A 17,049-nucleotide genomic window follows, 5' to 3' on the forward strand; every position below is an offset into this window, starting at 1 on the left:
TTTCCCCTTTCTTTCTATAATGATATTGAGCAGGGGGAATAGTAAATATAAGACAATACTAGTTGTGATTACTGAATGCTGAAGATCTGTGTGTAATGTATTCTGAATTTTTTGTAAGACATACTCAAAAAGACCTTCCAAGTTTAATCCAGTTTTTATGATCCCAGTTATGGTATTTATGTGTCAAGAAATACAGGCTCAAGTCTTCCAGGAATATGTTAGACTTTGTAGTCTCTTTTGGAAAAAGTACCACATTCCTGCAAATTGAGGTGAAATCTGAATTTTGTTTGGTTATCTCAAAGATCACAGCTTGCCAATGTGTCAATTTTGTGATGTCAGATTGTTTTAATTTGTCAAGATTGCTCGTATCAGGCCCCAAGGCTCTTCTAGAAAGAGAAGTAGCCTGTTACAGCAATGAGCTGAGCAATACTACTGTTTCCGCATGTCTGGCCTTTATTATCAGTATTGAATCTTAGAGCATATTGGATCTATATTTTTATACACCTTATAAAACATGTCTTTTGCCAAAACTGGTAGTAGGTGACCCTATCAGACCTACACTCACAATGTCGTTATCCAGAACTTTCAGCTACTTCTAGAATATAGATTTATTCTTTTTCATAAAGCAAGATTTAATGGTAGAAACAGGGCTCAGCTGATGAAAGATTATTCAGGGCCATGGTGATGCATAGCTTTTAGGGCATGTTGTCATCACATCAGTTCTTTCTGGTTCCCATTAATTACAAATACTTCCAGGATGCAGATCTGTAAAATGCAATTATTTATTCCGCCGGGTGTGTTGTCTCAAATGTGGCAATCAGAGGCAGCACATGCTCGTTGTACTCCCCCCTGGCACACAGCTTGCTGGCGGATCGGACGCGAAGTATTAGCGAGCGCTCTTGAACACAACAGAGGCGCAAGGTGTCGAGCAGAGACGCATGGCGTTGAGGGTCTGCTGAGGTGAGCTGTGCTGAAGCGCTGGCCTCATGCAGGGCAGCCAGGCTCCGGCAGGCTGTGGGCCCACCGGGATCGCTCCCTGCTGACCACTCACAGCACCAAAACTTCCCCAGCCGGAGCCATAAATCCGGAGCAGAGGGAGTCCAGAGAGCAGGTCTGGAGGCAGAGACACAGACCAAGGCTGTCCTTGCTGCCAGCATGGCAGAGGCACCAGGCCCAGCCCTCGTTGCCCATGGGCTGGTGGCTGACAGGCTTCCCCTTCTCCTCCCTGCTTTCTGCCAGCACGCCGAAAGGCCTGCCATCAAAACGAGCACAAAAAACGGGGACGTGCGGCTATACGAAGCAACGCAGTGTGCCAAACAGACAGACCGCCAAACGCAGCGTTGTTGCTTATTTCATTGACCATCTCCATCTTCCTGCTGAAGCGAGGAGTCTGACCGCTGACCACTAGATGACACTGTTGTATAAGGCCACGCTCAGCATAATGGCTTTAACAATAACTAATTTACTTAGGGAACATGTATGTGTATAATTAGGAGTCATCAATGTCTTTCTTTTAAAATAAAATAAGTTTACCATACCCAATTAGATATTTCTTCCAAGATGAATTTCATTCTAATTGGGTAAAGCTATGCTACTGGCTTAAAACATGGCAAAGGGTGTATTTGTATCCACTTCCACGGTTTCCATATTTTTTTAGTTCTTGCAATAAATGGATCTGATTACACCTTTTAAATCGATGTTCTCTCAAACTGGTATGACATAAATGATTGTTCTGTCATTGTGATTTTACTGCCATTGTTTTCGGTGTGTGAGGTTTGTTAGTGATATCTCTCTTAATCTCGTTCTGTCTTTCCCCCATCCTCCTGATTGTGATCTTGAATCTGCATGTTCTTTCCATCAAAACTGAAGTAATCTATTTAAAGAGGCAACGACTGCCACCATGCATGACTGTAGCCTGACCATGACACTGCAGGCTTTCGAGCAGCTGTGAGATCAGTAATCCCCGGCTAATGAACGAGAGCTCCAAAATGTCCGTTGTCTGGGGGTTTTCTTTAAAAGCTCGGATTTCCTGTAACTGAGCATTGCCAATGGAAAATCTAGTTTCTACAGATGTCAGACTAAATTCAACCTAGGTAAAATGCAAATTCGGTGTTTTTCTATAGGGAAAATGAATGCATTTAAGCTTCTGTGTGAATTCAGAAGGACCAGCTAGGCAGAGCCACACCCAGCATGGACAAGGCTTACATCCCTTCCCAAAGAAATTTCATTAATGCCTGAATTTGCTTTGCCAGCTGAGTTCTGGATATTCCCACCAAAATGCCGTGTCATGTGCCAGTGCAAGAACTATGCTCAATTTACAGTTTTGGTACAGGTGATCAGCTCTGGTGACTACGGACAGGGACACCGCCAGTTTCACCTTGTGCCTGTTCCTATCAGTCCATTCCTGTGGCTGCCTGAACAGAACTTGTCTATTAAATCTTGATGGCATCTTTTAAATTAATTTCAGTTCTCTTCTGGAAGAAAAAAAAAAAAAAAAAAGCTACTCCTGCAACAAAATAATGGCAAAGTCATCTGAGAATAATGTTCAAAACGTGTTTTATAACTACATAGTACCTCAGAAGTAGCTTGTCTGTCTAACCCATTTATGCAATGCTTTTTGTGCTATCCCAGTATCTCATATACAAAATTATGGGCTATTATATTAAGTCAGATCTGTGTCTTATTTATTGAAGTGTTGGTTCACTAAATAAAGGATCTCAGTGATGATTTGAGCTGGCTAAAAACCTGCTTGAAAATTATATATTTCAGCTAAAGGTTTTCAACAAGCTCTATTTTTGAAGCTGAAGTGCTTCAATTCCCAATGACCAAATTCATTAAAATATAAATTAGCCTAAAGAAACAGATGAATTTCAATGGAGTATTTGCATATCATATTTGGTGTGAATGTAACAGTTTCTTCATGTAGACTAACAGCTACTGCAATCTTCAGAGCCCCATGGTTGAGTAAATGACTGTGGGGAGAATGAAGAAGCAACGAGGACAAAGATGAAAATTATTTGTACTAAATGTGAAAGAATATTGCAGCCTGAATTAAAGCATGTGTTAAAACAGTTTCCTCAACTAAGACATATCTTAGCTAATCAGTTAAGCATCGGAGGTATATACATGTCAAAGTGTTCCAATCACAGAAAGAGATTTAAGAAAATGAATGTCATGTTTCAATTGTATTTTCAGAATTGTAGATAATTAGTGATTATTGCAAAAAGGGAGAATATGATCTAAGAAATAAAGGTGGAGAGAAATCAGGCTGGGTGGATTACAGTGTCATACCTCTGGGGAGTTAAATGATCCACCTGTGGTAAAGACCTTTGCATCCGCAAAAGGCAGGAATAGAAATTACTCATAAAGTTTGACCTGTTGTTCTGTAAGTAATATAGCAGAGACTCCAATACGGGCTATCTTGTCAATTCCTTTTAATAAATGAAGCTGAACTGATACAGCGGCTTCTGTAGTTTCTCTGATCTGTACCAATTCTCTGCTCTATGCCTTCATGTGTATTTCCGTGAATTGCTGATGCACTTGGCCAGTGAGTTTTCTGGGACATCAAAGCCAAGCCTTTCACTTTGCCTTGTATAAAACATGTCCAGAAACTGGGTATTGGAGAGAATAAGTAGAGAGAAAAATATTGATTTTAGATGTTTGGATAATCTAAGAAAAATGGTGTTGTCCTCACCCTCACCCTCCCTCTCCTGCTGCCCCCCTTCCTCCCCCTAAAAAAGGAAAAAAAAAATAACAAGAGACAGAAAGAAAAAAGGTCATCTCTTCTTCATTTTGGAATTTTTAGCTTTCTGTTTTTTTGTGCCAAGTTTACAGAAAACTCTTTTGTAGGGAACTAGCTCCATATAAATGCAAACAACAACAAATATTGCATTTGTATTTAATAGTCATTCAATAGTCAATAAATATCCTGCAATACTGGAGAATATATTCTTAAGACACTATTTCACATCACTTTCCAGGGGAAAGGATTAAAAACGGCTTCGTTAGTCCTCAAGAATGATTGGCATCATATGTTCATCAATGGCGTTCTGAAAATGCTCTTGACTGACATCATAGTGCACAAACCTGATTAGCTCTAATGCAATTATCTTTGTTAGCTTTTGTGATGTAACTCAATGTATGTCATTGTGCATTGCTTTGAAGAAGTAATGTTAGGAAGAAAGTCAAAAGAGCCAAATAATCCCAGACTTATGCGCCCCTTGTAAAAATGACTAAGGCATTTTGAAGCCTACGGGTCAATAGACCTTTGTACTTCTAAATCACCTAGAATGTATTTGAAAATGTGACCTTTAAAACAGTCCAAACAGCTTCAGGAACCGTCCCATAGTTTTAAGATAAATTTGGAGTCAAGTGAAACAAGGAATTGGTGAATACAGATTCAAACTGAGAAAAAATAAATTGTAAGATCTGAAGAAAATAAAGTTCCAGGACTAAAGCTTTTCAGAACAATGTGATTTTTTTTAATTATTGTCATAGCCCACAAGTAAGTAAGTCACATGAGCAACTTGAAGTTTGCAGGTAATCTAAGTGTTGCTATTGCTACTCTTTAGGAAAATGTTTCAATTACTAATTGACCTGCAAGCTTTTACATTTGTTGTTTAAAATATCTTCTGCCATTTTCTTGATATTGTGAAATTTTTCATGGCTGAAAGAATTTTTAATGTTCAACTTTTGTAGCATTTGAAACTAGCCCATATTAAATCATTTTACAGGAGTTTTATAAACTTTATTTAAACTGAATCCAAGGAAATGGAAAAAAAATATGTTGCAAATAAATAATTTTTTAGGGATTGGGAAGAAGAGACACCTTTTATATAAAGAAATGTTTAGTATCAAAGCATATAAATAGCTTTAGCTGACAGCAGAACAATAACTTCAAAAGATCACAAATTATTCTGGAATTTTAATAAAAAAAGAAGCTAGATGTATTCCAATATGAAGATTAAAAAAAAAAAAAAAAAGTCTGAGTTCAGTTCTTCTTTAAGCATTTTTCAGGCAAGCTTAACTTTTGATTTCAATATTTCTAGTCCTGATTTGCACTAATAAAAACTAGGTGCAAATGAGTGCTGATGAGTCTGTATTGAAGTTAAAGGAATAGTTAAAAATGTCTATGAATATTCATTTAAACTCAGAAATGAACTCCAAATTGATCATGTCTATGACTCTTTGTGAATTTGCTGTCTATGAGCATATAAGCACTTGAAATTAACTTTCATGAATATTTGCAAAAGCAAATTTTCAATTAGACTTTTCAGATACTTGCAGAAAATAAATTCTCAGTGATATATTTAATTGTGATATTTGGATTTCACATTGTGTTGCTTGGTGCTTGTGACCTATTCTATGCTCCTGCATACCTGAAGGACTCAAGGTTTCGTCTGGATGGAAACATTGGTGTACCCTTATCTTGTTAACTGTGGGATTCATTAAAAAGCAGAAACTAATTAGAACATATAAGAAAATAGGAAACAGTGCAGATTTCAATTTTATATTTCAGTAGTTTCTTTTTTTAATGTATTGAACACTGTAGTTCAGCATGAAGTGAATATTAGAGGCTACTTTCTCCTCATCTATGGTGCCAGGAGATTATCATTGGTAAATTCTGTGATTATGTCTGAGCAGTATCATTTTTAATTTATTTATTTTTTTAACCCCTTAAGACATAAGATTTGTGACAGACTTCAAAGACTGTTAATTTGGAGTAATTTAGAAAAAGCAGTGTGCATGTGATCAATGACTGTCATTTGACTCCAAAATGTGATGTGTGGTTTCTATGAGAAGCTAACTTCAAGTAAGAAGACCTGAATCCAATAAGATGTTTACATAAAATAGCATCACGGTGTATCAGGTTTAAGCATAGTCTTTAGTGCGTTGTGATTTGCAGGAAGAACTCAAGCCAAAAAAAAAAAAAAAAAAATCTTATTAAGGAATACAGTAGAAGTGATAGTTGAGGAAGTCTGTGGCAGGGGAAGAAACCCATCCCTGGTGGGTGAGCAGGAAAACAGGAGGTGTCCTGCTTAGCACATTTACATTTGTATTCCCAGAAACAGGGAGGGGAAGGAAGGATGCCCAACCCCTGCGTGGGCCCAGTGGGCCCAGTTCAGACACAAACTGTGACATGCGAGCTGTGACGTTGTGCACGAGAGCCTAGCCATTTATTTTGCTGGAATAAATGGGTCCCGATTCCATCTTTTACCTTGTTAAGCAAAAGGCACATCCTCTGTGTCTGATTCAGGGCATTCTCTCACTTGGGGACCAAAGAACTGTATGTAGTACATGCCAGTGCAGAGGTATTCCCTCAGAGCAGGGGAGCCTTGTTCCCCCCAACCGACTGGAGTCAGCCGGAGGGCAGGTAATGGGCAGTGCTGGGTCACCTCCCACAGCAGGCACAGCCAGTGCCTCTGCCAGCAACTGGCAGGGGAGGTTGTTTATGATGCCTGAGGTAGCCTACAAGGGTCGTACGGCTCAAAAGAAATCAGCTCAGGTTTCTGAATGCGAGACAACTAAATTACACAGCGTGAACATTGTTCGCTTACAAAGGTGCTGAGTACCTTGCATCCCATGTTTGAATAGTCTGCAAGCTAAAAAATTATTTGTTGGAAGAAATCTGTGAGTAATTTAAAGTCAGTGATTATCTGGGGAGTTTTCTAAGAGATTTGTAGACAATTTATAAACAAAAAATGAAGGATGAATAAAATTATTTTGTTGCATGTTTTTTCCTCATCTCTAGTTTTGATACTGAAGGAATCTGGCCCAAGTGCCTAGAAGGCATACATGCAAAGGATTGGATTTCTTGTGTAAAAGCTATACAATGTGATAACACAGTTGTACTGCATATTCAGTTTTGATATGTAACCTTTTAAATAAATTGGAATACTCTTTGTGCCTATACTGGCACACACCGAGATATCATAAACAATAATTTCATAAAGGTCACTTCATCACTAAGCACTTAGAGCTTGTGGCAAGAGCAGTATAGGGCTATTAAGGGACCTTTATGCTTTTATTTTTTGGTGGTCCTTAGTATCTTTGCTGCTTGGAAGCTCTTTTCAATATAACGGCTTGGTAGTCCCTTCCACTGTGGGTCTGTCTGGCTGTGCAGTCCTGTGCCGTGGGTCCCTCCGTGGGCAATACTTGAATGCCAACAGCGGTGTGGAAGGTCTGCAGGACCTGCCCGAGGTGAGAGGTACCAGGTGCCCTGTGAGCTCAGCCCAGCTGCTCAGCACGTTACACAGCATTTCCTCAGTCTGCTGTTGCCTCCAAAGGTGCTAACGAAGCTCTTGGTGGAACCAATTTATTTTGGTCCAGCAGAAAACTTCTTCTCCTGGTCTCACTTGACTTCTGCTAAATATTTTGTCTCAGGTGAAATTTTTGGAAAATCATAGCCCATCCAACCAACTTTAAAAATAGCTATATCCACCGGTCTTTAGACCCATTTTGTTACAAACTCTCCTTATATAATACCTGCTGGGATGTTCTTTCCTGTGATTGACAAGATAGCCTAAATCAATATCATTCTATTTTCAGACCTCTTATTTTAAGGAAATCCACAGCTGTCCTGCTGACAGTTAGTGTAGGGGAAAGTTATTGTTAGCGGCACCAGAGGACACCCTAAGCAGGGTAAGTGGAGTCTGTGTGGTGTCATTAGGATAGCCCCTGGCCTGTGGGCGTGGGCGGCATTCAGGGGGCTCTGCCCGAGGAGGGGGGCTCTCTGGCAGCCGGAGGTCAGTGCTGCCTGCTGCAGGAGGCAACTCGTCCTGCTGGCAGGGATGCTCCTGCGCCTGCTCTGCTGCAGCTGCCCTTGTTGGAAACAGTGCAACGCAGAGCTGGGGCAGGCAGCCTCGGTACCCACTGGCTTCTGCTGCCGGTATCTGCGCTGCAGTGGTGTTTATTCAATACCTAGGAATTTTATTTAAAATTATCTCAGTTCTCTCTCAGTGAGAAGCCCTTGAATGTATTCAAAGCTTTGATTTTCTCTTCTGTGAAAGACCTGTGCCTAGCATCAGTCTGTGATCTCGGGGAGGTTACATGCACTCAACAACAGAGATGTATCAGCCCAAAAGTTTAAATTACCCAGGTGACTCTTATCCTAGAAAACCTCTTCACTGTTTGTGTGGGCACACTGTTACAAATCAATATTTCCCAAAATTCCCAAAGTATCAGTGAGGGTTTGTTGCTAGCCCCTGCTGTATACCCATGCAGAAATCTATCAATAGATTGTTATTAATCTCATTTAAATAGTAACACATTTGTGTGACAAAATTTTAAATTAAGACATATTTTCAGTGGCGTTATAAAAATGTGTATTTGTAAGGTTTGTTTTAATAACACAAAACTCAAATCTAGATTTATACTTTTTGCATATAACTCCACGAAATGGTTTCTCCTTGGGTCAATGCATTGTGGCTAATAATTTTGCTTTTCTGGTAGTATTGCTCTGACCTTCCTAATCAGCCCCGCTCACTGAATCAAAAGGAATTTTGCTTTTGTAAGATGCTACACAATCTTTCCATGAAAGCGATAGGACATCAATCTCATAGAAAGGAATAAAAGATGAAGTCTCCCTTATGATTGATAAACATCATTTGTAAATGAACCTGTTTTGCAGAATGGTGAAAAGCGGTTGCAGCTGTTAAAAAATGGGTCAAATATGAAGAAAACATATTCCCATAAGAAAGTATAAATTTGTAAATGGGGAATATGAAACGATTTTTAGACATTAAATTAACAAATTAATTTGGCTGACATTACCTCCAATTTACATGGAAACCATTTTTCATATTTTCCATGTAGACCATTTTCTACATTCTGCTGTGACTGAGGGGAAAACACAAAGCAGATGAGTCCTTTAAGGCAAGAGAAAACATCCCGAAAGTCATTTCAACTCATTCCAAGAGCTGTGCAGCAGGCAGAGATTCAGTGAATGACAAAGGCATGCACAGAGGAAAGCAGTGATGCCAGAGTAACAGCTGGTATCTGAAAAAGCCTGGTTTGCTGTTCCTGATGGTACCTCCGTGTGGAGGCTGGGGTGGAGCCGTTCCTGACAAGGCCAGGCTCCAGCAAGGAGGATACGGCTGCGAAGTTGCTGGTCTGGAACTTGTGGCTGGTGAGGTCCCAACCAGTTGGGAACGAGTACAGCAGAGCTGGAGCCTTCTTCCACACTGCCATGCACAGGTGGAAAGCCAATTCCTTTGCCTGTCTGCCTGGGCTCAGTGGAAATAACCCCACCAAGGGAAGCTTGGATGGGCACGTTTCAGTTCTGTTCACATACTAGATGTTGCTGCTTGGCTAGGTGGACATACACTGGCCTATTTGAGTTCTCCCACCTCTTATGTCCTCGGACTCTGAGGCTCTTAGCTCTCTAGCTAAGTTGAGCCTTGCATGGTGGCACTGAGTGACAAAAAGAAAACTGCAAATGTGCCTAAAATTCAGGACCTCAGCTTAACTCATTACTTTAGGGACAATTTAGAGAGAGGATAGAGGACACATGCATCCAAAAAATAGTGCATGCATAAGGAGTCTAATAAATATTTCTGATTAGTTCCACAAGCAGTTTAAAAAAAAAACAAACAACAAAACAAACAAAAAAAAACAACACAACTATTTAGTATCTCTGCTATCGTGATCTATTTTGACATTGAACTTCAGTAGCAAACTATGCGATACAGGACAATTCACATTGACTGTGGCCAGGAGAAATAATGATAGTGTGAAGATATTAGGAAGAGAGAAGCAAAAAAAAAAAAATTAGGCTGCCCATTCTCCTTTCTTTCATCTTTTGCAGAATTTGGCAGAGATATGGGGAAGGGGCTTTTCGCCTCTTCAGGGAGAGACATAAACTTGGACCACACAGACTCAAACTCTGCCAGCTTGTCATTCAGCTCATGCATTCAAGATGTTGCATATTAATAGCACTCCCTGATGGCTGGTGGATAGGGGTCTCTCCACCTATACAAAATAAGCCTCTTGGCACAAAAAAGTACAAAAGACACCCACATAGGAAAAGAAATGCACTTGAGAACTGGGTTGGAGAAACTCTGCACAGATGCTCATGTGCAGATGCATATTTCAGATGTTCTTTTTCCTGATTAGCATGCAGCAAACTCACCTGTTTTGCTGCCTAGAGGAGTCACAGCAGAAGTGGAGAAACACCTGCATGAGTTCAGTTCTTTTTCCCTATGAATATGATTTCCAGAGCATGCTTTTTCAATTGCCCTTCTGTATAGCCGCTGATATCCTTTTCAATCTCCCTCTTCAATATGCATAAACCAGCAAACACGGGCTAGAGACAAAGCATGAGAAGGGGTGAGGGGAACGTGGACTGGTTGCACCAACTCTTCCTGTGCAGGTGCCTTGGGATGCTCTGGCAGGATGGGTTCTGGCACGGCTGAGACAGGAGGATGAGCTCTCAGGAGCTGGGTGAAAAAATGGCACTCCTGATTTTCAAATGATACAATGTTTGGCACATATGGGGCCTGACTTGAGGTCTGGCCATGAGATACAAGAAAATGAACCAGCCTGCTTCCTTCCCTGAGCGTGCAGTGTGCTGGTTACCCTAAGTGATCTTACTTCTCATACTGAGCTCTACAGGAAAATCTTATGTATGTCAGGGAAATAAATTTCCTTTGTGCTCTGCTCCATCATCGTTTATTCCAATGGCAGAAAGCACAGTTCAATTCTAAGCATGTGTTTTGCAAAAATGAGCCTCAAGAGTAGAAGGCAGGGGGATGGTTGCTTGTACATGTGTGGGTATCTGATGCAATCCGCAGTGTGAGCCATGTTTTTCTGGATATTTCAGCATATACTGAGAATGACACATGAACAGTCTAAGCTATTTTCAGAACTGACGGTTTTTCTTTTCACCCCAACAATACACTAGAGCATGCAAAGTGCTTCAATAAACTTTTAATTAAGAATAGGAGTATCAGCTTTAGCCAAAGCTAGACCTGACCTGTTTTGACCTTGGTTAACTTTTTGAAACGAATCGTTCCCCTTGGCATTTGTTGGTTTCTGGTAGGGCTTAAAGTATGTGCCCTGAAGCAGGGTAAGAAACATTGGTTTTATGATGTTCTTGACCAAGGGAAGACACAGCAGAAATCTGTTCTGAAGGGAGATGGGGGCTAAAGCAGCTTGGATATATTTTGATCTGAGCTCTCAGATGTGTCTTTAAAATGAAATATTCAAAATATTTGAGGTTCTTAAAGAGCCTTAAAATCTTCTCAGATCCTTACAGCTGAGAACAGATTACAAGCAGAATTCTCCAGATTAATAGGAGATGGATTTTGCTCCAGTGGCTCCTGCGTATTCTTTGACTGAAGTCTGCTGATTGACACCAAGAATGGAAATACACTGTGGAGGGGGTCTCTATTTTCTCTTAATCTGTCTAAATCAATTAGATGTTTGAGGTGTGGTGTTGTATATCCTAGGAAGATCATTTCTCTCTATTACCCTCATGACAAATATAACCAATCTCTTTTGACTTTGCAAAGGAAAATGCATCCCGCAGAGCTAATGCTGCATGCACTATATGTAGAAACATATGTTTAACGAAAGATGAGAAATTATGGATCAAATAACGATGTGGAAGCCACTCTCAGAAACAATGAAGATCATTCTGGATGAACTCCAAATATCATTACTATTGTTTAATTTCAACTCCAGTCCTGCATCTGCTTAAGATAGTGTCAAGGATAATAATCTCACCAGACAGATACAAAATACAAAACTGAAATTATGTTGCTCAATTATTTTGTTTACTAGTGATGTTAAACTACTGTTTTTGCCTGAATCATGCAAGAGAGCTATGATTTTTACCTTTAAACTTCTCTGAAAATGCAGCAGTTTAGCGTCAATACCTATTTCTTTCCAGATTATGTTATATGAATGAGTTTGATAGGAGTCACCATGGTGAGGAAAGGATAATGGAATTTCAGGTAAGAGTTCTTCATAATGAATTCATTCCTTACACCATGTTAACACCCACACATGGAATTAGAGATCCCTGTAACACAATGCAACAATTTACTAGAAATCACAAAACACCAATTATAGAATTGGATTGAAATTGGCTGCCAAATCCTCTGTCCGTGATAAAAGAAGGATAGGTAAAATCGTGCCAGCACATTTTAACTCCTTCCTAAAACTTCAGTTGGGTCCATTGTGTACTTCCTTGGTGACAAAGAAGTAGATTGACTGCAGTGCTATGTGTATGACATGAAATGACAAAATAAAATAAAATACAATATTTCAGGAACAGCAGTGAATATGAACTCAATTTGGATCGTATTTATTTAAATAATTAGAGCAGTTAATTAACCTTGAGAATCTCCTGATTTATGCAAGTGAAAAAGGAAAGAGAGTCAGGTTCCATATTGTATATTTAACTTGATAAAAGAAAGCAAGCCTTTATGGAAGAAGCATGCAACTGAGGATCCTCAGCTGATATTTTATAAAAGCACAATTCAGTGTCAACATTTTACAAAGAACTCTTAAATCCTCAGACTAAATCTTGTCTGTTTTTACTGGTAGCAGAGTACCAAACTGTAAGCAGAACTGAGCAGGATCTGACTTTCCATCACAGACAGTTAATAATTAAATCAAACATTATATTCAACAATAGAACATATGCATCAGCTTCTTTCAAATTGCATTTCCTTCCTGTTAGATCCATTAGTGTAAACCAGACTGCCTTTAGAAAACCCCTTATTGCTGCTGTCTTTCAGCACAGTTCCTGAAATGGATAATGTGGTGCATATTATGGGCAATTACACAGAACTCCCTAGTGATAGGGTTTTAGAGTTTCAGAATAAAACAGCTGGAACTACAGGGCTGTAAACTAATCTGAAAAAGAGACAATAGTAAGACATTTAATGTGCATTGTTGGAACATGGACAAAGACTAGATGTGAAATATCACCATACCTGCTGTATCTCACAGTATCTTCTCTACAAAACCCCATTTAACTCTTGAAAGCCAAGATAGTCAAAAGCCAAAAATTTTGCCATGAACAAACACATACACAACTCTATAACCCAAGCTAAACAGAAACATTAAAGGAAGAAATCTTGATCCATAGCCCTGTTTTTCTCTCAGTATCAGTGGAGCATGAATCAAATCCGGAACCCTATTCAAAAATAATAATTTATTGATGAGAGCATAATAAATATATACCTAGATATTCTAAGAAACTATTTTCTTTCTCTCTTTTACTGTTTTGATAAGCTATGAAAATTTAGCATTTTGGGTGCAAAAATTGCATTTGGTCTTGGATATATCAAGACTGCTACAATATGTAGGGCTTGATCCTCCATCAATTCAAACTGATGCAAAGCTTCCATTAATTTTAGTAACACAGGAGCGAATTTTTAGAATAGCACATGCATCATTTGGAAGCACAATGACCATGATTACATGTGTAATCACAGTAATTGTGCACACAATTACTGGTTGGGTATCTAACTGCCTTTCACAAATCAGTTGCTCTACTTGCATGTATACTCACAGCAGTAGCCTGTGCAAATACAGTGCAGCCCAGAGCATCCCAACCTCTGTGCTTGCTGCTGAAGTAATAGAGAAGAAGGCTCTGTCTGTAGCTGTGTGTATGTGGGATAGAGAAGCATGTGTTTTTGCTTTGGTGGTGTGAATAATGAATAAGAAAGGAAGAGAAATGGTTGCAGTGTCTCTTTAGGAAAGAAAAAGTGTGAAACTATTTCAACTAATTTTTCAAAAGGACAGAGACCGATTTTTACAAGCTCCTTTCTTGTGAGCCTCCTTATCAGCAGGGTCCAGCAGGTATCAGCAAGTTCACATTTTTTTAATTCTGTGTCAAAATGATCAAATTATTTAGAAATTAACAATACCATACTGAAATGAAATAATAAAATAAATAAAATAAAATAACAATAAAATATTGTATCCTAAAAAAAAAAAAAAATCAGAAAACCATTCAAATTTGCAACCTAATTTGCTGTGAATTTCTTACATTGCAAAATGTGAAAACAAGATGTTCTGACTAGCTCTAGTTAAAAGAGCCACTCCCTTTCTCAGAAGATTGATTTTTATAGTCAAGAGGGTATATAAAAGCACATCCTTTATAGATAGTGATAAGGCTTCTGGATCCATCCTTTTGCTCAGCAAAACAGTAGCAGGAGAAAATTCGACACAAAACATTTTATTCATCTGTCCCTTACAGTCATGGCTTCCTTCTTCCCTTGGAGAGCAATAAGTCTGTTTTCCTTTTCCAGTAACAGCTTTATTACAGCAAGTTAAAGGGAAACAAAAAGATCAACAGACTGGGCCTGGCTGTGCAGTGCTTATGCTCCTGAGGAGTCTGTGTAAGGGAAGGCTGGGCCAAAAGTTAACATGAGGGAAAGCAGAAGATAGAAATTACAAGAAGGAGAATACCATCTTCCTGAGGGAGGAACAGACCCTCTTTTAAAGAATAACAATTCTATGTTTGCATTAGGATTAGTATGTCGAGAATGAACTGAAGATTCATGGAAAAACAAGGCAGATCCCTATCCCTGCTTCCATTCTCAGAGCCTTCTTGGCAAGGCCGAGGCCTATGCTGTGGCAGGCCTCATGCAGTGTTGAGCCCATTGGGATTGCTGCCAGAGAGCATGGCCATGGGATGAAATGGCTGTTTGCACTTCTGCTGCTCCTGATTGCCCTTCATGGTGACAGGGCCAGTGCCAGCACCAGAATTCATACCAAGAGCCCTGGGTCTGAGGTGTCCTGGGCAGGGCCATTATTCCCCGGGAACAGTGTGGCGCTGCCACACTACCACCTCCAACAGGAGTTGCTTTTAAAATTAAACCAGCTTTACATGTGGGAGAATGCTAAAAATGGCTAAATGAACTTGATAGCACGTTGCTAGGGAAAGTCATCTAGCTTTGGAGGCCTCTAGTGAACATCATAATTGTTCCAAGGGGGAACAGGCTTGTAATATTTGCTATGGTGGTAGTAATGATTACAAATTATGTGTGTTGCCTAAATGAGATCTGTGTGTCAAATGCAGTAATGTTTGATGGTATTTGGGTCTTGACTTCACAGGCTTTAGAGGCTGGGGCAAATTTTGGAGCTCAACCCCATATCTAGGATCTTTTTTTTCAGAGTCCAATATTTGTGTTGGCTGGACATGTTTGCAAAGTAGCCATACATAATTAAATCCAGGTGAAGTATCCTGCACTTCAACATGAATAACTATTTAGCAGTTTTTTAAAACTTCACTGCAGTACTTGGGTCCCTTCTTGGTTCTCTACAACAATTCTGCTGATAATTGCAGCAGATTTTGCTCTAAATTTATTTCTAAATTTCTCACTGAAGTCCAGTCAGAGGGAATTTCAGCACAGTACATTGTTCTGGGTCTGTAATATTGTAAAAAGGTGTTGCACATGTGGACTGAATTCAGTAGAAAGCATTAAATGCTATCTTGTTTGTAATTAAAATGAGCACTGTATGAAGTCTTGAAGCTAAGAAATCCCTTAAGTCATATAGAAAATGTTTTTCCTGTGTACAGATCTGAAGTGTTATTCAAGAGAATTCACCCTAAAAGAGAACTGTTGGTACACAGCAAATATAAAGTTCTGAGACTGAATGCTGGAGAAAAGTTCTCTCAGAAATATGCATTGAGTCTTTGATAACTTTAGTGATACGTGGCTGCTTCATCTGCTATCTCTGCAAGTGTGGCCTCACCTTCACTGTTATGTCAACATGTGTCAAGCGAAACAACAACAGAAATATGGAAAAGGATATAATTAACCTACTTGTGAACATTAACCTTAAATATCGTGCTAATTATCTCACTAATTTAATCACTGCAGATCTCAAACTTGATTGTTAAATATTTGATTCTGCAAATTGTTTTTGATATAGAGGTGTGGATAGCTTTCTGTGAACATAAGTTACTATATAAAACTCCTTGCAAAACCATCATATATTCACACTCCAGCCAACAAACCCCACTGTCAACAAGACTTTTAATGGCAATCACAGAAAACGTGCCCTGGGGCTAAGAGATATAGTGCCCTATTATTTGTAAATCTAATGAGCACATTGTGCACTGAGTAGGCCAGGGTAAATTTCTGTCTGCACATCTTCAGGTTTGATTCCACAGGAGTCTGGACTGGAAAGCTTTTTTTTTTTTTTCTTTTTTTTTTCCTTGGTTGTGGTTTAGTTGTATAGTTGTGCACTGAGTGTTATCTATTCACCTCCTGATTACTCGAGCCACTCAGCAGATGATGTCCTTGATCTTCAGCTCTTCTTATCAAGTGAATATTTTGTGCTAAAAGTAACCTAAAATGTGTTCAGATGTTTCAGCTACCATGCCACCCAAAGTGGCTCTAATTCCCGAGAGGAAGCTCTTGAATCGGGGAGTGTTTGTGGAGGAGACGAAAGCTCAGTGTGTGCTCCTGCTGCCCAGAAGGGAAGGGGGCCGCACTCGTATTGCTTCATGCCAGCACCCCACAGGGCCAGACGCTACTGGGCCGAGCATAGCAAAGCAGGCCCAGCAGGGCAGCTCCAGCCTCTGTGGCTGGGGGACCAATTGCCAGGCCATGGGAGCTGGGCAAACTTCTGGACGGGAGGAGATAAGAGCCAGGGTGAGCCCAGAAGGCAGGGGGCAGGCCGCTGCACCTCTAACACACCAACCTTCCTTCCCATGGACAAGCTATGCCTCCTTTCCTCTATCTGTCCACAGGTGCATCATCCAGCCACGTGTTTCAGGCTGTACACGTCAGTACTTTTTTGACATCATCGTTTTCATTTTTATTATATGTGTCTTCTTAATTGGAAAGAAGGTGGAAGATTGGGTTTGACATTATGCTTCTGCACTGTAATTTTTACTATTGGAGGAAGGTGCAAAGGTATACTAAATCCAGGTGATGGCTCACACCAGACTCCTGTCAGGAGCTTTTTGATTGATTAGATGTTCATATAAGTAATAGTTTGGGACTATATTACTGCCTTATTATATATCATTCAGCATTTCTTTCTGACTGACTGTATTTATTACACATTTATACACATAAT

General features: G+C 39.7%; 1 long non-coding RNA gene across 1 annotated transcript in view; it reads left to right on the top strand.

Moving 5' to 3' along the window:
• The window catches only part of LOC137860236 (uncharacterized), a 38,810-nt gene that overhangs the window by 17,390 nt on the left and 4,371 nt on the right, over positions 1 to 17,049 (top strand). Inside the window, exon 2 of the long non-coding RNA XR_011098790.1 lies at positions 11,891 to 11,954. This is a non-coding gene — a long non-coding RNA (uncharacterized lncRNA). The remainder of the gene's footprint in view (positions 1 to 11,890; positions 11,955 to 17,049) is intronic.

The sequence above is a fragment of the Anas acuta genome, chromosome 8 (assembly GCF_963932015.1).
Source record: "Anas acuta chromosome 8, bAnaAcu1.1, whole genome shotgun sequence".
In the NCBI taxonomy this organism is placed as follows: domain Eukaryota; kingdom Metazoa; phylum Chordata; class Aves; order Anseriformes; family Anatidae; genus Anas; species Anas acuta.